General features: G+C 43.5%; 1 long non-coding RNA gene and 1 other non-coding gene across 2 annotated transcripts; both read right to left on the reverse strand.

Annotated features, from left to right (window-relative positions):
* Positions 1-14,027: 14,027 nt before the first annotated feature.
* LOC103657607 lies at positions 14,028-23,363 on the reverse strand. Its single transcript, XR_566912.2, has 3 exons — positions 23,107-23,363; positions 16,377-16,587; positions 14,028-14,984 (listed from the first exon to the last, which is right to left on the reverse strand). It is a non-coding gene; the product is annotated as an uncharacterized LOC103657607 (long non-coding RNA).
* Positions 20,237-20,344, reverse strand: LOC121101129. The gene has a single exon (XR_005833075.1). It is a non-coding gene; the product is annotated as a U6 spliceosomal RNA (small nuclear RNA).
* Positions 23,364-24,256: the final 893 nt, after the last annotated feature.

The raw sequence follows: 24,256 nt of genomic DNA on the forward strand, positions 1-24,256 counted from the left end.
GCCAAATGCACAAGCCAGAAGCACACATGGTAGGGATAACTTCGCTCATCAGTTTGGTGTGCTTTTTCTTGAAGTCCCTTTCCTGTGCACGTACAACGCTTATTGTTACGTCATGGCATCGTGCTACATGGATTGTTTTGTTACTTGATATTTGTATCAACACAGACTTCGAGGTCATTCTGTGCCAATATGTATCTTTATGCCAATATCTACTATTTTAATTGCCAGATTGTATCCCATACTAGAGTTTTTTAACCATCTTTCCATCCAAGGACATTTAGTTGCTTCCACTATGTTGCTATTTCAAAATTCTGCAATGGACATTAAAGTCTAAGTCTCTGCAGTTCACAAATGTCCTGTAATGTGATTATATTAATTTTATAATGAAAAACACATTTCAAAACAAAATGATTTGATTATATTAACAATCATGTTATTGGGAAATCAATCATGCATTTTATAAAGCATTAGAGGGAAAAATGTACTTTGGATGGGAAATTCTAATTATCATATATTAAATGCAAACCTGAATGACTCTCAAGTGTTTTCAATATTCTTTAAATATATTTTAATTTAAATTTTCAACACAATGTTTATGCAAAGGCAATGCATTATTTTCAGGAACTTCTAAGAGTAAAATTAACCCAGAGATACGACTTTGCTAAGACATTTTTTTAAATCATATTATTTTCCTGTTGAGACCCCAGTAATGGTGATTTTTAAAAATTTTGTTTGTCAGGTAGTTTGGATCTCAGTTCCTCTGTTGTACTTGCAGAGACAGAAAAATCCATGGGGCTGCAGAAGGGCTATATCTCAACCTTCTAAGCTCCAGACATCTGAAGTTTTCTAGAGCTGAAGTAATTTTATAATTAACCTCGCCTTTCCATCTACTCGTCAAGCTGTAGGAGTCACTCCCCAGTGAAGATTAATAATCATTTGAGGGAATTTTTAATTATTCTTTTATTCAACTGACACAAAAACTAATCTAGTGATAAATGTGTTTATTTAATGTAAGAGAGGAAAATTAGAAAATAAGTATCATGTTCTATATCAGGAATAAATTAATACAGATACAGTGTGTTCCAGGTTAGTGCAGCTATGAGACAGTCTATTGCGTGAGTAAACAGGCACTTAATAAAATAGATAGTTCTGAATTAGCTAATGAAAAAAGAAAATTTAAACCTAAATTTACAGTTACAATGTTGCTTGGCTTATAGTCTAAGCTGAGTAAAAAGGTTAAACTGAAGGACAAGTTATGAACTGCACAAAATCTGTAGTAGATTCTTCTCCACCCCACATTCTGTTGCCTTTGTTTATGCAATCATCAGATATTGCCTGGACGGTGACAATGGCCTTTTGGGGGCGTCTCACTGTCCTGCTCTTAGCCATTCAGAACTGACACAAACAGTACATTTGTGCACATGACCTATCTAAAACGCGGTTCTGATCATCAGCTCAGATCCGACAGAGGTGCACCAAGGCTTTAGCAGAAACTCACTGCCTCTTAATAGGACCACCAGGTCTTTCAGAATCTACATCAGCCCAGTGCCTAGCCAGTTTCTTCTTCCTCCTGCCTGTCCCCTTGCAGGCCCCCCACCTCCCACCCCTCCACCCCCAAGCATGGATCTGTGTGTAGCTTTCCACATTCCATGCTCCCTCCCCTCTTTATTCCACTCAAACGCTCACTGGCTGGAATGCCCTTCTGTCACCTGCCTTGGCCTGGTGAGATCTCTTCAATCTTTAAACCCAGTCACAGTCTCCAGGAAGCCTTCCCTGACCTTGCCTTCCAGTCTGGGTTAAGTGCTCCCGCAGTGATCACGTGTATAGTTCTAGCACTGGGTCCGCACCTTATTTTAGGATGTATCTCTGACTCCCTGTCCCTTCAATTGTAATTACTTGTATTTAAACCTTATAATGAATATCTGGCATCCAGTTATAATTTAAAAATATTTTGATTAAATAAATAGATGAATGAATGCATAATGAAGGAATGGGCTGTCTACACATAGATGCTAGAGTTTTTCACCTGTTCTTGTTTTTTTCCAAAGGTTTTGAATCTTTTCAGACCTAGGTCAGGTCATCTGTGTTCCCTGAGACCTCCCTGGCTGTTTAGGTCCACAGAAATGGGGCTTCTCTTTTCTGAATTTAGTTCCCATTGTGATTACATTCCAATTTAGCATCTACCTGCTGGAGCTGATGCAGACCACAGGAACTGCTCGTAAACTATGGGTAGCTTGAATTCGCTATTGTAGAAGTATTTATACCATGGACACTGACAAACCCTCCCGAAGAGGGCTTTTGTTTTTGGAGAACCAGCTGTTACATTTACGAGCACTCCACTTTGTATGTGTGTGCGTGTGTGTGTGCGTGTGCGTATATATGTAGCGCTTGTACTTCGTGCATATTTCCCTACCCTAACAGTATTTTAAGACCTAAATGGTAAGAAGCCTATGTTTTGTTTACATAAATTTAAAAAATTATGTGCTAACTTATTTCTAGAATATGCCCTACATCTACTTCCAAAATGTGTAATCTAGATAAAATATTATCTTCAAGATCTAAATGTAAAATAAAAACAAAAATAATGTGAGAGCAAAAGAAAAATCCATGTCGCTAACATTCAGATTCACATGGCTACTATGGCTAAGGATGAAATATTAGCCCTGGGCTTCATTACAGCTAAAAGAAAAAAAAAATCGCATTTTTAAAATTTTGCTTTACTATCTGCTGCTAAATAGTGACTAGAAATATAATGTACATTGGCGCTGAACAAAAGCATAATAAAAAGTTATTTTTAATTCATGTGGCCATACACAGTATCATACCTTATTTTCATTCGGTCTTCACAACAGAGGTAATTCTTATTACCATCTTGTAACAAAAAAGACACTGAAGCTTAGAGAGATTATGTGCCTTGTCTCAAGTTCAGTCAGGGCTGGTCAATGTGTACATGACCATGAATGGTCACCACAACTCTGGTCCGTTGGTCCTACTCATTATGTTATTCTGTCTATCTTGGCTGCCGGGGTCACGTCTATCATGAAAATGTTATCCAACAGACAAAAATGTCTTCTCTGTGGTGATTATTTACAAAAATGCACTAAGTAAGTAGAGGTCGTGAATTTCAGAGGTGACTGTGGGAAGATGATTTTGCTAGGGCCGTACACAGCCGTCCCACCTAACAGGACAGGACTTCAGAGCCTGGAGGCCTCACGCATGAATTCCTCTTAACACTAACTTCCTGAAAGGCCGCTTACCCATTTACCCAGCCCAAGAGCTGGGTTTTCTGTACCAAAATGAGAGACGATTCAAAGTTAAAGCCTTGATGGCATAGGTTTGAGTTAAGAACAAAGTCCACATACAGGCCAGATCTACTCATGGTAAGTAGGTTCCGGTGTTGATGTATAATTTGAACCTTTATTAAGATTTCATTTGGATTTTATTGTTTTGGAATCTCTCACTGCTTTCCTGTGTAACATAAACAGTGGAATGACCCAAGCTAACAAGCAAAGAATTTCATGCTGGCTCCTCAGAGCTCTTGCCCAAATGATTAACAGATACCACATGCAGTGAAGTTCCACACGAAAACGAAGTTTCTCCTCTTTATCCAGTCCCAGGTAAGGTGTTGGGTAAACAGGATTCAGACCCTGTTCTTTAGGACTCGCGTCTCATCAGAGAGAGGGAAGCACAAGAACATAAGCTATAGTGTGGAAAGGGCTCTCACAGGTGCGTCTTCAGAATGCTAGGGCAGCACAGGCGGAGGGGGTGAGAACACAGGATGGGGTGCAGGAAGGGCAGGTGGGGTATTGAAGTAATGGAAGGCTTTAGATCTCACCAAAAATGGATCCAAATACTTCTATTTGTCATTTTTCTGGAAGTAAATACTCTCCGATGATTGATTATACTATGAACTAGATGAAACAGTGTGTTCAACAATAAGCCTAATTCCTATAACATAATAAAAGATACAAAGTGATGTGTGCCTTAAAAAGGTTCAAGTAAGGGGTACCTGGGAGGCTCAGTCAGTTAAGCGTCGACTCTTTATAACGGCTCAGGTCGTGATCTCACAGGTCTTGAGATCCAGCCCAGTGTCGCGCTCTGCACTCAGCAGGGAGTCTGCTTGTCCCTCTCCCTCTACTCCTTCCCCAACTCTTATGCTCTTCTCTCTCTCTCTCTCTCTCTCTCTCTCTCTCAAATAAATAAATAAATAGGTAAAACCTTTAAAAAAAATGGTGCAAGTAAGAATGTGTGGTGTTTCGGTATAGACTACATGATCCTGGAGGATGCAGGAGGACGCTTCCAGGAGGAGACAGCCCTTGAGCTGGGTCTAAAGAATACTGTATCAGGGCATGCGGGAAACTCCAGTGCCAGGGTAATGTTGTGACCTAAAATAAGCTGGAAAATGAATAACCAGAATGATAAATATGGCATTAAGATAAAGGTGTGGACGCAAAGCCTGGGAATGGGGGTGATAAGCACAATGCTTACAGAATGTTCCACAACAAGGACATCTGTTTGCTAGTCAGAGTCTTAAAGTTTTTAAGTCATGTACAATGTGTGGTTCGTGTTCTCTGCTACCAGCTCCAGATCTGTTCCAAGTTTTCAGTGATGGACCTTCCTTCTCTCTTCAAGAATCACATATAGCATCTTACTATTATGTGTAACTAGTTGTTTCCTCTGAACAACCCGAGCTCGAGGATGATGCCTGTCCCCTGAGTGTCCCCAGAGCCACACATAGTACCTGGTACGTCGTGGGCCGTTGGTGGGTTTTGTCATTGGGATGCTGTAGAATGGTTCTTGTGAGGTTCATTTAACATTCATAGAATTACCAGCAGATGCCCATCACCACACCCTGGCATCCTTGATGAACCACTAGGCATGGCAGAGTGTGGCCCAGAGCACATACGAAGGTTCCCTGCGTAACCTAAGAGACTGCATGAGTGAATGGGCCCCTCATCCTGAGTGATGATTGGACCACCTGGCCAGCAGATACACAGTAGATTGCCATCCAGGGAGAACCGGTGGGGGTGCCGAGAGGCTCTCTTGTCTTCACAGCAGGTGTGGAGAGACTCGTGTGCCAAGTTAGACAGCTCACATGGCAGAGCCTGGTGTTCTGCCCCCAGACGTTGTAGGAGAAGGGACACTGCTCAGAGCATCAAACATAAATCACCTACTGATTCAGAGCCGTGCGGCTCCCCCTGCCGGAGACCTCCCACGTGACTTACACCTGGATGCCACTAAGCCCAGCTCGGTTTCTCATGGGCCTTTCCTGCCCTCCTCACTCCTGGAACTTGCCAGGGCGCGTTGGCATCGGGCCTGCCTTGAGGCACCCTGAGTGGGGCCGTTGAGGACCTAAATTAGCTGGGATGGGTCCATTTGACAATCAGCAGGCCAAACTGGCACCTGCAGTCTGACTCACTGCGTTTTAACTGTTTATTAAGTGGTGACAGTGACAGCTAAATCGTGAAGAGGAAGGGCCCTTTCTCTGTGTGTTCCGGTAACGTAATGCGCCATGAAAAGGCAAGAGCATTATTACCATGGGTGGCGCTGACGGAGGAGGGGGCCGCGTTACTGCAGACCACAAGACGAGCACGCCACCAGCTCTCTCTTCTTTTGTCTCCTGGGGAGGTGGTTCGTCGCCAGCCCTTCCAGCATGTAGCCCTGGCTTGGGGCAGCTTCGACAAGCGCGCGTTTGGAGGAGCTCTGGAGGCTCTTTGGGCAAAAGGCACACCTCCTCATTATTACTGTAAGATTATTAGTAGTACTTGAAGAGGCCCAGGGAGCGTTCCCACGAGCGCATGCACATGTGGCCTTGACCGAGAGGCTTCCTGATTAGCTGAGGTGGAGACCGGCCTATATTTTCCATCTGCTGGTGGGCGGGACTAAGTGGCCTGGCCAGGAAATGAGCCGGTATGGGATGGACTCTAGGGGGCTACCTCGTCAGAGGCGTTGGGAGGGCGGGGCCAGAGAGGCATGTGGCTTTCTTCAGTTTTGCCTTTCATCAGACCTGTCTGCCCTCTCAGGGACCAGTTTCTGAATGTCGGGAAAACACACGTGGGTGCACGCGCGAGGAGCGCATAGCACACACACTTTTATAACAGCACACATATCGCCTGCTGCAACCAATGCTAAGTTCTCAGGGCAAGCAGGACTCAAGAAACAGGAGGCCCCAGGCAGGTGCACAGGGGCTTAGACCTGAAGACCTGGGTTCAGGAGCCCCAAGGCCTTTACTTCATGCGGTGCAATTTTATCTCGGATGAATCTCTTGGTTCACCCATGCCCAAGTGTTTTTATGCTCACAATGAGACTAAGAATCCCTACCTAGGAGGGTGACTTTAAAGATCAGTGAGTTCATTCAGGATTTCTCAGCCTCAGCACTATTGACATTTTGAGCTAAATAATTCTTTGTTGTGGAGGCTGGCCTGTGCACTGGAGGGTGTCTAGCAGGATGGGAGATAAAACGACAACAATGAAGTAACAATATTTACAAATCTAAGTGGGCATACTGTAGGTTAAGAAACCTGCCCAGTTTCAAAGTTATGGGATAGGAAATCAGATTAATTTAGCATGATAACGTTTTGGCTTTATACTACCGTGAAAATGCTGTATTAAATTAAACAAATTCTGTTTCTTTCTTCCTAGTAAAGGGGAGGGAAAAAAAAGAAAATGAGTAACACATTAAATTGCCAGGATATTAATTATACAGGGCTGCATATTAAATGTTATGCATCTAAGGAGCTAATTTTCTTCACAATGTTATTATTACTTGTTACTTGTATAGCACCATTGATGTAAACATACTGTTTTATAAATACCCCCATAAAGTTTATTGCTCTTATATGAGTGTGCCATATAATTATGCATTTACCTTCTAATAAGAGATGTGAGAAGCACAACTCACTCACTCACGGCAGAACTCCACTGCATTCACACCCATCTGACTTTCTAAAAATCTCTGGGTAGCAACTACAGTCGTGTTGTGCTAGAAACAGAATTGGTATCATCTGAGTAAACAAGAGTCTCAAGAAAAATCTATTTTTGTTATTTTTTTTCTACTTTAAGGAAACAGGCCACTCTTTCTCAGAAAGAGTTTCACACCGTGGGGTATTTTTTGGAGGAGGGTATTTTTGGTTTTTTGTTTGCTCCTCCACGGGGCTGATCTATCCCTGTCAAGTCTGCAAGGCGAGTTGCACGTAGGTGGAAAGATAAACCACACTGAATGTTCTAGTTGAGAGTTAGGTCACCTTAAATACCGCATGGCAAGTTTCTTCAGAAGGGAGAAAATGCAACAAAAAGAAAACACACACACAGAAATGATTGACATGCCAATATGGATTCTATTCTAGAAGGTAGCTTAGCTTCTTCAGCTCAGATCACTCATGTGAGCAAAAGTCCTTCCTGCCGTTTCTCAGCCATGGGCAGGAAAGATGGTGGGCAGAACACCGTTCCCTCTGATACCCAGTGGCCAGGCTCTCTCTGATGAAATAACCATTGATGTACCCTGTGTGACTAGCCTTAGAGCCTTTCTAGCTCAGATACATTTGCAGACAGTCCCTTGGGAAATGCACTATAGTCACCATATTGGTCAAAAATATTTGTGGCTCCTTTCCTTTGTAATCCCACATGGTTTGTAGCATTAAACACCTAAGACCTTGGAAATGTTTCTTTTGTGCACACCAGACAGGACTCTACATAAGAGCAGGCTACAAATAATCTTCCATTTCCACCACTAGGATTGTAGTCCTGGACTTTGACAATGAGGGCAGCCCCACTACTTATTTCTTTATTAAGAAAATGGGGTCAAAGAGAAAACTATGTATCCCTGGGCTTGCCGGGTCTGAGGATGTTGTGTAGCAGGTCAACTTGTCAGTTGGGTAAGATAAGGCCTGAAAACCTCCCAGCTGAGTTCCTTGCAAATTCCAAAGAATAGGAGCCCATGGTAATGGGTAATCTTTGAAAAAAAAATAAATGGTGATATGAAATAAAAAACAAAAAGATCTTTTAAAAATCTCCATCACAGAGGAGCCTAAGTGGCTCAGTCCGTTGAGTGTCCAACTCTTGGTTTCAGCTCATGTCCTGATCTCAGGGTCATGGGAAAGATACCCCCACCCCCACCGTTTGGCTTTGCACACAGCAGGGAGTCTGCTTGGGGCTCTCTCTCCCTCCCTCTCAGCCCCTCTCCCCCCTCAAATATATAGATAAATCTTTTTTAAAAAATCTCCAACAGAAAATAAAGTTTTTTATATAGTATCTATCTTTTTTCTAATCAAAAATGTCCCTACAGATATTTTAGTCTGGAGAAAAACTTTAGAAAATCTTTGTCAATTTAATAGAATTCATCTAAAATATGTTTTAAGCTATCAGTGATTTCACCTAATTCTCCATTTGAAAATAGATTTAGATTATACCTTGTTCCATCCAGTTTATCTGTAGGACGTGATGTATTCCGGATTGGAAGGGTCAGAAATCCTCAGCCAAGTGAAGGAGGAAGTCAGGATATGAGAAGGGTCGTGGCACTTACATAAGAAAGCAAGTGTTTCCTTCCTTCCCACCCCTTAGGCTGTGAATCACCGATGCAGGAGAAGTGCTAGGGTCCTGTGACTAACCCTTCACTCAGAGAATTCATTCTGTTCACTCAGAGTCGTAACTTCAGGGTGGACTTTCTTTAAAGATTTTATTTATTTATTTGAGAGAGAGAGCACACATGAGCATCGGGGATGGGGGAGGGGCAGAAGGAGAGGAAGGAGCAGACTCCTCGCTGAGCAGGGAGCCTGCTGTGGGGCTGGATCCCAGGACCCTGAGAGCATGACCTGAGCCAAAGGCAGATGATTAACTGCTTAACTGACTGAGCCACCCAGGCGCCCCAGGGTGGATTTTTTTCATAGTTTGAAATACATACTTCAGGGATTTGTCAAAACCCCGATTACCGCAGCTAGAACTTGAGCTAATTTAACACTTGATATTGGGAGAAGTTTATTTCTAAGAAAGAAAAAATGTAAAACAAGAAAGTTTACCTAAGTAGTATGAAACAATAACTTAGATTGGAAATCGAAACACATTACAGTAAAGTGATTTAAATAGAAAGGAAAGCAAGTGCGTAGCTGGTAACCGCATGTCTCAGGTTCAGAAAGCAGCGATCTAATTCCTCTCACATGGGAACCACCAGATGCGCCTTGGATTTGGATTATTCCCTTCCCCCTGAAAACTCCATGTGTGAGCACTCTGTCCGCATGCTCTGGGGGCTCCCCCCACGACCTGCTCAGTGTGAAGTCCACCTGACACTGCAACATCCAAGATCAAGTCTTTTCTTAGAATAAATGTTACATAGGACATAAACAGGGCTTTTATGAAATCACAAAACAATAGAAGCCAGATCCTCAAACTGCATTCCCTAGTCTTAACAATTTGAAGTGACATATGGGTGCTAATTGTTACCTCTTGAATCAAATTTTGGCATTTTCCAGGATAGTCCCCATGAAAATCTCCTGGCCTCTTGAAAGCATTTGTCAGCACACAGAGGATGAGGAGCCCCAGAACAGTGGTGCTAAGGGAGCTGAGCAGGGCACCAGATCCAGACTTAGCAGCTTCTATAGGCTTCTTAGAGAAAACGATTCTGATCATTCATGGGACTTAGTTTGGTGAAAGTGAGTTGGGAGGGCAGAGCTCCAGGTAGACCAGATAGCAGGTGGGAAGGTCTGGAGGCAAAGAGCCTAGAACATTCTAAGAGTTTAAAGAATCCCAGTAGGTCCAGTTCAGGGTATGATGTAGTAATGGGGATGGGAGGAAAGTAGGAAGTGCGTAATGGTGGGTGGGTCCAGAGAGGTGAGTGGGAGCTAATTCTAATGTCTAAGGACCCTGATGTACTTGTAAGCGTTAGCATATTATCCTTTGGTTGGGGGGGAGGGGTGTTCTTCCCGATTAAGGGAGGAATCCAGGGAAAGGAAAGTCAAGCCCTGTCCCATGAAGGGTGTCTCCACCCAACGGTGGGCAGGTGGTCTGTCCCCACACCATTCATGCTTGGTCTTAAGGAAGAGAGTCTAATTAATAAACTTAACCAATGAAAGGACTTAACCTTAGAAAGAATAAAAATGCTTGATATTTGATTGTTTCTGATTTAAATCTAGAGATTGATATTTAATTGATAACACTAATGTATCATTATATTTTCTTTTTAACCTTATACATATTTTCCATTTAAAAAAACCTAACCATGTGTCTAAAATTTTTGGAGAATAGTGAAGAGAAAAAAAAATCATTCTTGCTTCCACTAGTGTAATTCCATGAGTGCCTAGCAAATCTTCAGTGGATTTTCTTCTAGCTTTTTTCTCTTATGAGTGGGCATTTCACCACATTTGTACTCATATTATGTACCTAGTTTTAACATTAATTTTCCCATAACATTATGTCATAGATGTTTTTCTTGTTAGAATTCCATAACCGTCATTTTAAATAAAGATAATATTTCATCCAAAAATGCACCATAATTTATCTATTCTCCTATTCCTTAGATTATGATCTCCATTCTGTTATTATAAATAATCTCTTTATGTAAATTTTCCCAGTGTTTCTGGATTATTCATTTGGGATTGATTCCTAGACCTGGAATTTCTGCTCAGTGTGTATCAATACACTTCTGTCTCTTTGTTCATATTACAAAATATTTTCCAAATGGATTATACCAATTTACACTCAGACCAGATGCTCCAGAAGACAAGCCTTCTGGAGGACTTGTGGGGACGTAACATACCCACTCATTCTCCACGTTGTCTCATCATTCCCGGCTGAGGATGGAAGCTTGATCCATGCAGATGCTTATGACAACCCAGCAGACGGACACATGCATGAGAATAGTGTGCTTCTGGGCACATTTTGTCCTTTAAGTGATCAGGAATTATGGGGCACCTGGGTGGCACAGCGGTTAAACGTCTGCCTTCGGCTCAGGGCGTGATCCCGGTGTTATGGGATCGAGCCCCACATCAGGCTCCTCTGCTATGAGCCTGCTTCTTCCTCTCCCATTCCCCCTGCTTGTGTTCCCTCTCTCGCTGGCTGTCTCTATCTCTGTCGAATAAATAAATAAAATCTTTAAAAAAAAAAAAGGCATTAGTTCATGGCAACTTCATGCATCTCAGACTATGTCTCAAAAACATTTAAGTAGCAGCCATGAAAGTGAGTGTCTCTCTCCAGGGCAAAGGGCAGACTTGCTTTCTGAGAAGGATAATAAAGCTAATATGTCCCTTGGGGGCAAAGTTGGGCAGGTTTGCAAGAAGCCCCTTTCCACGACTGAGATTTTCTGCCCCCAGTGTTTCTTAGCTGCGACACAGACCCAGGTGTGCACAGCGTGCACCTGGGCCCATCTCCGCATGACCCACAAGCCTTGGGGGACAAGCGGAATAGATGCAGACATGAGGCTCGTGCTTCCTGTTGGGTGTGGATAATAAGCTGAGTCCACATGGGATCACACTTTCCTCACCAACTGAATCTCCAGAAGGACGGTGAGTCGGACTGTCAGCTGCAGAGGTCCCTGATGCTTAGGGCCTGCTGGACCAGTGACAAGTCATATAAGGAGAGACCACCAATGCCTGTACGAAAGAGGCTCCAGGAAAGGACAGAACACATGACCTGGCTTCTGATGAGAATTGTTAATTTTATCAGTTTCCGCAAGGGCCTACATAACAGCCATTCGTATTTGCTTACAGCAGAGTATAAGGGTCAAGTGCTGAGGCTCTGGAATCAAACATACTTAGATTCAACTGTCTGTTTCACTGCTTACTCCATGAATGACCTTGAACGTGCTTCTCTCCTCTCCAAGCCTCAGTTCCCCCAGTATGAAAGGAGAGTAATAAGAAAATTTGTTTAGCGAGGTGATGTATTAAGGTGCATGGCGTATAGAGCAGCTCATAGTATATATTGAATTTATGTTAACTATGAATTCTTTTTGGTACTTGATTACAAGATTTGAACAGATTTTCAGTTCCCCAAGGCTCTAAATATTGATTATAACCAGAGAATTTGATATACAGAGAAATCTTAGTTGATAATCAACTTAGTTCTATAATTTTAGTAAAGAAATGAGTGGAATGTAGACCTTGACCTGCCTTCTGCTGAATTGGACATGGGGCTATCAGCAGGTGGGACTAAGATACAGGGTCCTCAGTATCAACTCAGTTACCTGCCTGTTGGAATTTATAATTTCCCTGTGGCCATCAAGTCAGGGTTAAGTGCTATGTAGGTAGAAAGTGAGGAAAAGAAAGACAGATTAAGTCAAGGAAAACCTAGAGAAGCCAAGGATTGCCACAGAGCCACTCTTAAAGCCGAGAGGATGGGGAGTAATCTGAATTACTCTGGAAGGGATATTTCTGATGGAAAATAAAGACTGTACATTCTGTAGGTTAAGAGTTAAATATTAAATAGCTTACTCAGAAGGGAGATTCTGGGGTTCTCATTCTGAGACAATTTACTTTGACAAATAAAACTAAATTTAGATCTTGCCTACTAAAATCACATAAGAGGGCATGAAAAGCAGCAATAGGGCAAAACATATAGGGTCAGGCATGAACATCCCACAAAGAGAAGTTACGCTAACTCAGAAAGTAAAATGCTATTAATTCATAAATGTTGAGTAAACTTGTAGAACACATCTCAAAAGTATCTGCACCCACAATTGTATTTTTGTACAAGTTACATAAGCTAAATATTAGGAAAGCCTGATGCAAGCTCTAAGACCCTGCGGAAATGTAAACTCATATTAATTAATAATGTAAAGTAATATAATTAACACTTTAAACAATATTGCATGGACATTTGATTAGTTAAGATAGAATACGCCATTATAACAGCCCCGTCTCTTAAAAGGTTAACTAAAGGTTTGCTCTTCTCAGTCACGAATATTCTGCTAGAAGTTGGCAGTTCCCCAGGGCAGTTTTTCTCCATAGAGTAATTCAACACACACACACACACACAGAGAGAGAGAGAGAGAGACTACATTTATCAGGATCCCTTGCACTTAGGTGAGCCCATGGAGCTGAGCTGAAAGTTTGGTGAGAGGAAGTGTCGCACGACCTACTCTCCAGTCTGCTTTCAGCCCCTCTTCTCATCAATGATTGTGCAATTAATCCCTTGTCCAGAAGAGTTTTCAGTCCAGGGAGAAGACACAAGAGGAATGTTGGAACATGTGTATCCCCATGCTGGTTCTCTTTCTAATATCTGGATTCCCACAGCATGTTTTCTCAATCTTGACCGTACCTGAACATTATTCCCTTTGCTTTCAGATTTTTCCTCCTCTTTCCCTCACCTGTTGTTTTGTGTCAAGGTGGGTAGATGATAGAGCTTAGAGAGTCAAAGATTCCTCGAGCAAGGAATCTTTCTAACACTAATAAGACCTACCACGTATTGAAAGCCAACTATTGAAACAATGAGCTGAGTATGTTCCTTATATTATCCCTCCTCCTCAAGTACTAGTACTAGTGTATGAAATGGGAATCTCAGCCTATTTCCCAGCTCCTCCCCCATGCCTGTCAGGGCATCTGGCACATAGCAGAATCTCAAAAATAATGTGTAATAAAAGAATAAGTGAATAAAGGTTGTTGGAAAATACCACTAATTATGAAACCCTTTCTACTGCCATGAAGTAGAGAGTATTTCCTTTAAAACCAACATAGTTATCTTAGTGCTCAGCAACACTGACGTAGAGATGGGACAGTGTACAGTTCACAGGAAGTGGATATTTCAGAGTATGGTTCATTTCTCTGGAGTTGTTGACTGAACCACTCAGGGACGTTAAAAGTGATATAAATGCTATAACCAAGGGTTCGTGGCCGGCTGGTTGACTTCCTGGGACTAAAGCAACACCCAGATTATAAAACCTTTTCCTCCTGCTGCCAGAGAATTCAATAAATTGGTTTGACATTTGATTCTTGACAATCCATGACTTTAGAATGGGGAGGAAGTGAGAAAACACTGAGATTATGCGAAGTACAATTACCTATATTTAGCTTTAGGGTAGGCTTTTTGACATTCTTTACTTTGAATATGCTTGTGGAGTCTGTCATTCAAGAAAGTCACCCTAAACCACATTCTGAAACCATTTGATGAAAAAGAGACTCAGAAATGATTGTGTCTTTGCCAATCTATCCTATCCTTATCATTGTGCATTTATGCTACACAGGATGACTTCACTTCTTAGAAAGATAGGTCACTGCCATGGTCGCCATCATCATCATCATCATCATCATCATCATCACTATCTCTTCATTTACTGAGCGACTACAGTGTGCCGGGGCCTAAGCACATTACCCATTTTGCCTGACTGCTACACAACAATCTTGAGCTATGTGCTAATATTCCCAAATTTTGGAAGAGGAAGCCAAGGCTTAGAGAATTAAATTAACTTTCAAAAGTCATATATTCAGTAAGTGACAAAATTAGATTAAAACCCAAGTTTGCACAACTCTGGGTCCTCTGGCTTACCCGTTATTCTGTGGATCAAACCATAGCTTCTCTTCATTTAATTTTGCACTTCTACCACTTAATTGAGAGGATGAAAGAAAGGGTTTAATTATAAAAACAACTTTTCTCTGAAAATAAATATCCCTCAACTTCTGTTCGTTAAAAACAACCAGAAGAGAAAACACAAATGAAAATTGCCATGATGTAAACAGAAGTGACAACAAGGAGCCAAGGGCAAGACATGTAGCCGAGAGTGCAAAGGTCTGCTCGCTTGCTCAGAAGAGTGTCCAGAAGTCTGGTCCGGTCTGTTCATGGATTCCACCAGATGACGTTGCAGCTTCCATTTTTGATCTGCTTCTGGCCTATGGTGGTTGAATGAGTTTGTGGCTGGCTCCCCCCAGATCCTCAAAGGGGGTAATATATTTTGGAGCAATCCTTTTCATGCCTTGAACATTGCATTTCATGTGGAATGCTTCCCGATAATTCCTTCTGGGTAGTTCTGGCTCTTTGCTCCTTTGCCTTTTGATGGTGGCCCTTTACTGGTATAAATGTGAATAGTCATTTTAGTGATTGCTGGGTTGCAGTGGAAGGTCATAACAGGATTCTAAGACTACCTTATCCTACTCCTAAAGAGCTCCATGTAGCCCTGAGATGCTCTTAGAATTTAGAGAGGTGTCTAGAAGCTGAAGGAATAGCAAGAGGAAGGCATTTCCCTTCCTTCCAACATCTTAGAGCAACGCTTAGAACACACCAAGAATTCTCTTTGTTCTAGCAACTACTTTCCTAGGTTTGTTCGAAGACCTAATTCAAGCAAGGCCAGGCTTTCGTAAGTGGCAGTGGTTGGGGCTGAAACCGAAAGCTATGGTTCAGATGATGTAGGTCTATTGAGAGTTTTATGCATGTATGTTCTGTAATGAAGCAGTCATAAAATTGAAATCATGAAATGACTGGTGTTCACTGCCTTTCCATTTTCCAAGTAATTATTTGACTGCTCTGGAGTTTAGCAGCCTACTTCTGCTATTTTTTTAAAACTTTACAAAGATGAAAAAGAGAAACATGTATAAATCGTACTGAAGGAAGGATGTGCTCAAAAGGTGCAAAGGTACTTAAAAGGTACTGGAACAAAGACTGTGCTTCTTTTTATTGGGGTCTTACAAAACTTTGGATCGACGAGTACAATATTAAAACAACATTGGAGAATTTTCTCTTAATTTCAGAAACCCTCCATGATCTAAGAAATGCTTTTTAATTATATTTTGGCTTTCGTAAGAGTTGGACCATCACCAGACATTATCTCTTTCAATCTGATACTTTAGAGGTTGGTGGTGAGCCAACTCAGCCCACCCTTGTTTTTCTAAATAAACTTTTATTGGAACACAACCACGCCCTCCTCTTCATGTCTCATCTGTGGAAGTTCTTCGCGCTACAAAGGGAGAGTTGAGTAGTTGCAACACACACATCAATAAAATATTTACTATCTGCCCTTTACAGGAAGTTTGATGACCCTGCTTTAAATAAAATAGACATTATAGTAACTGAAGTTAGGCTTGTGTGTATTTCTGAAATAGAACCTTAAAATTCTGAACCGCCATTATTTTCAAATACATTCCATTTGTAGCTGCTAAAAATAGTGCTTTATCCCTTTCTCTACTTCTTAACAAAATGCACTAAAGAAGAAACTAACATAATGGAAGACCTGTATGTGGATGAAAAGTACAGGACAGAATCTTCTGTGGACCTCAGGAAGGTTTTGAAAAGCAAACGCTACTCAATTTGTTTCCGACCCATCCCTTTCCTATTGGCAAAATGAGAAGCATGGCCCCCGTCACAGCTTCCCGGCCAACAAGATCAAAGATGAGCCTCTGAGACCGTGCCAGGGGAAGGAAGCATAAACGCAGGGGTTCTCAGCCACGGCTTCACATCAGAAATACCTGGGGAGATGAAGCAGCCGCCAATGCCAAGTCCCACCGCAGACCAGCTGAATCAGAGGGTCTGGCTGTGTGGCCAAGGTAGCAGAATTGTTTAAAGTTCACCAGGTGATTCTACTGAGCCAATGGAGTCCAGAATCCCGGGGCTCCTTTCGTGAAGGAAGCTTCTCATCATGAGGAAGGCTCTTAACTTCTTTGGCCTCTTCCTGTAAGTCTGTAAATTGAGGGGATTGAAATGAATTTCTCGGAGGTCATTCCCATCTGCGATTTTAAATTCAGTTCAATTGAATTAAATTCGTTTCCCCAGAAGACGAAGCATGAGAATTGTGACACCCTCTGTTACCAAGAAATATGCAGCATGGGGAGAGGAGAGCAGGAATGGATTCATCACCCTGGGGACTTGGGCAAGAAGATCTGATGATGTCCATATTGCCACTCCGCGGCTCAACACTTGGGACAGGAGAGAAGCAAGATGGGCTCCAGATAAGTGCTGTTCTTACTGGCCTCTCCGAGTCTGCCAGTTCTGGCTCACTTCTATTTATAGGCAGTAACTGAACATGTGCTCTGGGCAGAGAAAACGGCGGAGCACTGCATGTGAGAATAGTTAATTTGGAGTCAAACTAAGATACGTCGAATTCTGGTTCTGCCACTTCTTAGCTGTGAGGCATGATTTCTTCATTGTCTCCAGGCCTCAGTTTCCTCATCTGAAACATAGGGGTAATAATCGTCTCTATTCTGGGCTCATGGTGAGGATTGAGTAGAATGATGCCTAAGAAAGGCCCAGCACGGTTCTGGTCACAATGTAGGCTAACACAGTGGCATGCTATTATTATACTCATTGTTATTATCACACTGCTGTTACGGTGGTGGTGATGCTTTAGCAAGAGCCAAATAAATCGAAGTTCCCAGCTATTGATTTCTTTACATGCAGTTGTTACAAAAGACACTTTAAAAACCTGATTGTAGTAATATTTTATGTGCTTTATAACAGCAAGATGGGAAGGTATCTTTTTATATAAAACATTTCAGGACTTCACAGTAATAGCAGAGGGCAACAGACATATCAGAGTGCAAACTTACTCCCATTCTGTCCCCCACTGCAGAATGCACAGCTGCCCACATGCATGACATACTATTACTACACAGGCAGGTGTCCATTCGCAATATATGGTATCGTTTGGAATGTTTTTAAACTTCAGGGACGCCTGGGTGGCTCAGTCGGTTAAGCATCTGCCTTTAGCTCAGGTCATGATCCCAGGGTCCTGGGATGGAGTCCCTCATTGGGCTCCCTGCTCAGCGGGGAGCCTGCTTCTCCCTCTGCCTGCCAGTCCTTGTGCACGCTCTCTCTCTCTCTGTCAAATAAATAAATCTTAAAAAAAATAAACTTCATATAAATGGTTTCATATCATATGTATGATAATTAAATCTGCTGTTTTTGCTTGACATTATGTTTTTGAGATTTATTCATATTAATGCATACAACTCAATTCCATCCATTCTAACTGCTATATTCTATACTATTTTATGATTTTGCTAAAATTATTTGTCCTGTCTTGTGTTGATGGATATTTGGGTTGTTTCCATTATTCCACAGAAAAAAAGAAATGGCTCAATGTCCATTTGTGAACATACTTCCTTGTGTACAGTGTGAGAATTTTTGAGGAGTCCTAAGACATAGCACAGGCATATCTCCAACTTCTCAGTCTCCTCTCCTGGTTCTTCCTCATCTCCTAGATTTCTAAATGTTCATGTGCCCAGAGCTCAGTCCTCACACCTCTGCTCTTCTCTATCTGCCCCAATTATTAGGAGATGTTATCTGATATGAGTCTTTAAATATCACTCAAGATTACTATCTCCAGTCTGGACGTAAGCCCCAAAGTCTACTTTCTATATATCCACTTGTTCACTTACTGCCTCTTGTTAGATGTCTAAAAGGAATAGATGATGGGTATTTTGAGTGCTCACCAATGGTATCTCTCTTCGAGGCTCACACTGTATTTCTCATAGTGCTTTTTTAGAAGAATCTTGAGTATAGTTGACACACAAGGTCACATCAGTTTCAGGTATACACTGTAGTATTTTGACAGGTTTGTGCATTATACTATGCTCACCACAAGTGTAGCTACCTCATAACACTTTCATTGAGGTGGGAGAATGTGACTACTCATCGAGGAAATAAGAACTATGTAACATGTACTAGGTTTTCCTGGGAAGCTGAGTCACAGAGATTTGGTGCAAAAGGTTGTTGGGACCAGACCTTCAGGGACTCGCCTGTAAGGGGGGAATGAGGAGGGGAGACTTGAGAAAAGTTCACTGCAATTCAATAAAAACAGAGCCTTAGCTGACCCCATGAGGGCTTCTGGAGCTGGGATGGACCATCAGAGTTGTTCCAAACTGAGTCAAGAGCTGCCTGTGTTCCCCCATGTCAGCTGTCACTGGAAGTGGGCCACTTTAGGGAGAGGATAATTCCCTGGGCAGGATGGCTCTTTTTATAGGAGACAATCCATGGGGAGGCACGTAGGGTGATCCATTGGTACCCAGCTCTACAACAGCAAGAATAATGAATGCTTCAGACCTCATGGGGAATTCTGGGCACCGGACCCCTGCATCCATTGCACTCCACAAGCTGAGATGCTACAAGGACCCTGCCCACTTTTCCAATCTCGCCGTTCCCTTCAGCATTGAGTGTGAAGACTGTGAGTAGAAAAGGCAGAGCCATGTCACTAAGTCATTGCATAAAAAGCAGTTGTCTTGGAGAATTGATGGGCATGGCCTCAGTGGGAAACTTGTGATTTATACCATTGAGATTTGTTTTTGTCACCACAGCATAAGCCTGGCCCAAACTGACCACGTCAATACCTCAGAAGGAATATGTGCAAAACCAAGTTCCTGGTTCCCCACCTCCTCCAAACCTACTCCTTTCTGCAGTCTTCAGGATCTCAGTTAATGGAAGTTCCATTCTTCCAGATTATACATTAAAAGCTCAGGTACCACACTGAGTCTACTACAAAGCCAGTTATCCCCTCCTGTAGAATAGTCAGGAGTTATTCATATTTCACACCTCCAGCGTCACTTCTGGTCCAAGGCACAGACCTTTCTCTCCCTGATTATTGCAGTCACCCCTAACTGATGTCCCGCTTCTGCACTCACTGCCTTCTACTTCAGCAGAGAAGACAGGGTGATCCTGTAAGACAATACTCTGCCTCAAACCCTCCAGGAGCCCCATGTCACTCAGGGTAAAAGCCAGATCTTTCAAGGAGCTACAGGCATTATGTCATCTGGCCCTAAATTACTTCCCCAACCTCATCCGGCATCGTAATTCCATTGGCGTGTGCAGCTTCACTGACTTCCTTGCACGTATCAGCATGCCCAGCATGCTTCTCACTTAGAACATTTGTGCTCATTGTCCCCCCCCCCCCCGCCAGGAGTGATCTCCCCCAGCTAGCCACTAGATCTCTTACTTCCTTCAGGGCTCTACTCAGATGTCCTCTCAAAACTGAGGCCTTCCTTAACCACCACATATGTTTAAAAGAATACATCAGTCAGTCTATTGTGCTTTATTGTTCTCTAGAACATGTGACATTGTGAGACATACTGTAAATATTTTTAAATTAAAAGATTAGCTGCACAAGGGCAGGACTTGCTATATTACTCACTGCTGTATCTGCTATACCAAGAATAGCCACACTCCCACTGAATACATATTTGTCAAATAAGTGAATTGAATAGGTGAGGTTGCTCATTAGTACTAATGGTTCATAGATTATATTGGATTTTCTATGAAAAACATATTTGCATCGAAGAGCATCAAGAGCATTGAAGAGCATTGAATTGCATTTTGTCTCTTAAATCTTTTTTTTAAAAAATATATGTAACACTTTGTGAATTTGCATGTCATCCTTGCTCTGGAGCCATGCTCATCTTCTCTATATTTGTTCCAGTTTTAGTCTACGTGCTGTGAAAGTGAGCACTGTTACTTAAATCCTAATAACTTTCTCTTCTTTTTTTCTTTTCATATTGCAATGGCTAAGACTATCAGTTCAACTCCGGAGGATTTTTTTCTATGAAAGAGAGCTGGATTTTATCTAGTTATCTGAATCTATGGAAATGATTATGTGGTTTTCTAATAATTGATTAATTTTTGATGTTTAAGCATCCTTAGATCCCTGTAACAATCTGCTTGATCTTTGAAATCTATGTCAGAATGCAGAGCTTGAGAGACATGGGCTACAGATTCTGACTGAATGAGGCCTTGTTACCATCCCTTAAAGACAACTGTTTGCATATCACAGACTGTTCCACTGACAGGAATGGCATTTCTTGAAGCTTTTTGAGGCAAAGTCAATACCTTCAGGGGGCTGACAGATATTGTGAATCAGTAAACCAGGCTAGAGATGCAGTTTGAGAAACAGGAGAGCTCACCTTAAAATATAGTGGTCAGGAATTAATCAGTATCAACAGATTGTTGCCATGAGTAAATGGAGCCCCAGTGTTGCTAGATCACCTGTTATTTGGTCAGAGAGACAGGCGTCTGGACTTTTAAAGTGTAAACTAATTTTTAAATGCTTTTAATTAATTTATATTCATGAAAGAAGATACCATGTGGCCCAAGTATTACATGTCACTAGGCCAATTTAGGACTATGAGTTTGAGGACGCCAGTGTACTAGAATGAGTTTGTGTCCTTCTTTGGTTTTAATAGACATTTTAATTCTTTTCTCTTGATTCCTCATTTGTAAATTGAGGATAACAATAATTGTCTCACTGAGTTGTGGTGAGTAAGTAAGTTTCAGATGCAGAAAAGCAATGTTGAAATAAAAGAAAGTCTGCTATGGCTTCTAGTCTGGGAGTGCATCATTCTAGATGAAAAGGGAAGGAGGCTATTTAGTTCGTGTCCATCATCCCTTGAAGAAACCAACTTTGAGAGCAGCCCATGAACTAGATCAAGATAAGTAGCAAGAAGTGAGGAATAGGAGCTTTAATACATTTCCCTTCCTACTGTCCAGCACAACCCAAATATTATTTACCATAAAAACATGGAGACATTAAGACTCTCCTTGCTAGATGTCTGGGTGGGTTACATCAGATATTCCCCATGGAAACTTGGACTAAATTTTCTGACATGGGGGTCGGTGCTCAGTACATTTCCAGTCATTCCTTTTCTGTCCCTTCATCTATCCCTTCATGTCTGTGAGGAAAGGCACTTCAAGGCCCACCAGGGTCCAGTCCTCAGGGAGATTCTAGATGGAAGAGGGAGATCAGCCAAAGGAAGGACAGTGGCCCTAAGTAGCGTGGGGAGGGCGCACGGCTGCCAGGCACCAGTCATGGCCCTGCGGTGCCTGGCCAACACTGCAAGTGTCGGGCCTTCGTTCGGTGTGGAAAATGACTATTTGTACCAATCCCGATGTTGACGGACTAAATGAGATGAATAGGTGTGGAAGGCGTGAGCAATTGGCAAGAAGTGAAAACTTAGTGATTGTGAATCGTTGCTATTCTTTCTAAAGAGAAGCAAAATACAGTGGAGAGATACCTTGGCTAGTCAAAGAGAAGCCTTTGGAGGGCAAGGCCGGGTAAACCAGGACCCAAAAGATGGATTGGTTCCACGGGCAGGGACAGTCATGGTATATGACACAGAAGGTTTTCCAAAATAGGGAGCAGAGTGAACAAAAGCGCTGAGTGGGGAATGCGCAGCAGATGTGAGGGTAGAAGCTGGGTTCCTCCAAAAGCCATCCAGCTGTGGACGGAATCGGGACCCCTGCCCGCTTGGTTCAGGCTCATTTGCCCCTGGCAGGAAAGCCCAGTGTGTCTCTCCGGGACCGCAGAATTCGGGCTGTAAGCAGTCGGCCAGAGGCCCTGTGGCTCAGGGTGCCGCGGAGGACAGGAGCCTCGGCCGGGACAGGCGAGGGCACACCTGCGGTGACGTCAGTCCCCGGCTCACCTGCCTGAGCGAGCGGAAGGGCTCTGGGGATGCTCTGCAGGCTGGGGGCGGGGGTGCATCTGGTGAGCCCCACAAACGAGGCAGTGAGCGGCCACTGATTAGAATGCAGAGCCTGAGAGAGGGCGAGGCCGCAGCTGGACAGCAGCTTCTCGCAGTCACTTGAAAAAGCCTCTCTCACAGCTGGAGAGAAAATAGCCCGGCGCCACTGGCCGGCCATTGTGAAATGCAAAGGGCCCTTCTTCGGGCGGAAGCAGCAGTTCGGCCAGCTGTCGAGCATTTGAAATGTAAAAACCCCGGGGCTCCTGGGGAGGGCAGAAGACAGAGGCCACGTCAGAGGAAATGCAAGCTGCTCTGGGGGCTGAGGAAACCGTGGGCTGAGGCGCTCACTTTGAGCCATCAATAAGGCTTTCAGAGAGCAGGGCAGAAAAACAGTTCCGGAGGGAGGGCAGGGAGAGGGGCCGCCCCGGGGGCTGCAGCCGCGACCGTGCACGCCGAGATCCAGCCCGGGGCGCAGCTCGCGCCGCGGCCCCCGCCCGACGGCCCCGGCCTCCCCCTGCACGCGCGCCCCGGCCCACCGCCGCCCCCGGGGTCCCTGCCCCAGGCCCAGCCGCCACCGCCCTCTCGGGTTCTGGAGGGAACTGCCTCCGCCCCTAGTTCCCCTGCCTCCCTGGAGGGCCCCAAAGCAAGCTCACTCTCTTTCCCAGTCACTGTTAAAATTGCCCTGAGCCCCACCCCCCAGGCCCCCCACAAAGAATCGGGTAGTCCTTCTCCAAGGTCCTTTGTCCCACAAACTTACCACTTAGCAACTGTCAAGGACCTGGCATTTGTCAGACCTTCTGCCACCTGCTAGGAATACACGGTGAGCATACACCATCTTTGACCTGCGGAATTTCCAGTCCTGAACTGTAGACAGGCAGGTGAGTGACAAATGCAATTATGTGTAAATTCTCCAACAGAAGCCCTCTAATCTCTGAGAGCCCGTGACCCAGGTGCTGGGCCTACGCAGGACAGTGTAATTCTGCTAAAGGAGAAAAGAAAAATGCATCTGCCTTCCTTCCCGCTGGCGACCTGAGCCGGTGCCCTTAAGGGTTCGTGCAAAGCCACAGGCTTGCCTGCCCTGGGCAACTTACCCTGTTGTTGCCCGCGCAGTTACCTCCTGTCTGCAGTTCCGACTGCAGCCATGGAGACTGCCATGTTTGTGTCCCGTGTTCCCTCAAAACAGCTCCGTGGGATGGTTCTTCCATTTGTTTCTACATGAAATTTAAGGCAGTCTTTCTTACATTTTTTGGGTCACTTTTAAGTAAAAACCAAAACAAAACAAAACAAAAGTTACTTGATATCACAAAAAAATATAGTGGTTAAATCATTGCTGGGTCCAGTCCCATGCAGTCACCAACCCTGAAAGTGAGGGAAGTTAAGGCATCATCCCCAGCTAGACCTGCAGCCCTGGTGGGCTTCTTAGCCTTCTCTGCCGTGTCTCCTACTTGCAGGTTCTTATGCTGCCGACACTAATACCTGGTGGCCCTTCAGGGGTAGGGAATTTGAGAAGGGAGGGGGAGGGGATGAAGGTTCCTACTCCTCAAATTCACTCTGGCACAGCAGGTGTGTAAAGCTGACCGTCTCTCCCCTGAGGTGTCTTCCCAATCTCTCCTTGCCTTAGAGGCTTCTTACCTGCAGTGCTCTGAATGTGGAAATGTAGCTCCCTTTTTATAAATCAGGCTGCAGAGGACAGCAGAAACTCGCTGGTTGTTTTAACAGAGAGAACTTAGCTAGGGTATGGGCTAGAAAAGCATCAGACAACTTAAAGACAAATAAGGACACTGGAGTCCCAGAGCTGTAGTAGGTGTGAGGGTCACCTGCCCTGGGTCCAGGCAACAGAGGGAAGAGTTCAGGTTATGAGGACGTGGAGGCTGGGAGAAGGACCCTCTGAGAGCTGGAGCCCAGCC

The sequence above is a fragment of the Ursus maritimus genome, unplaced genomic scaffold, assembly GCF_017311325.1.
Source record: "Ursus maritimus isolate PB19 unplaced genomic scaffold, ASM1731132v1 scaffold_6, whole genome shotgun sequence".
Lineage (NCBI taxonomy): Eukaryota > Metazoa > Chordata > Mammalia > Carnivora > Ursidae > Ursus > Ursus maritimus.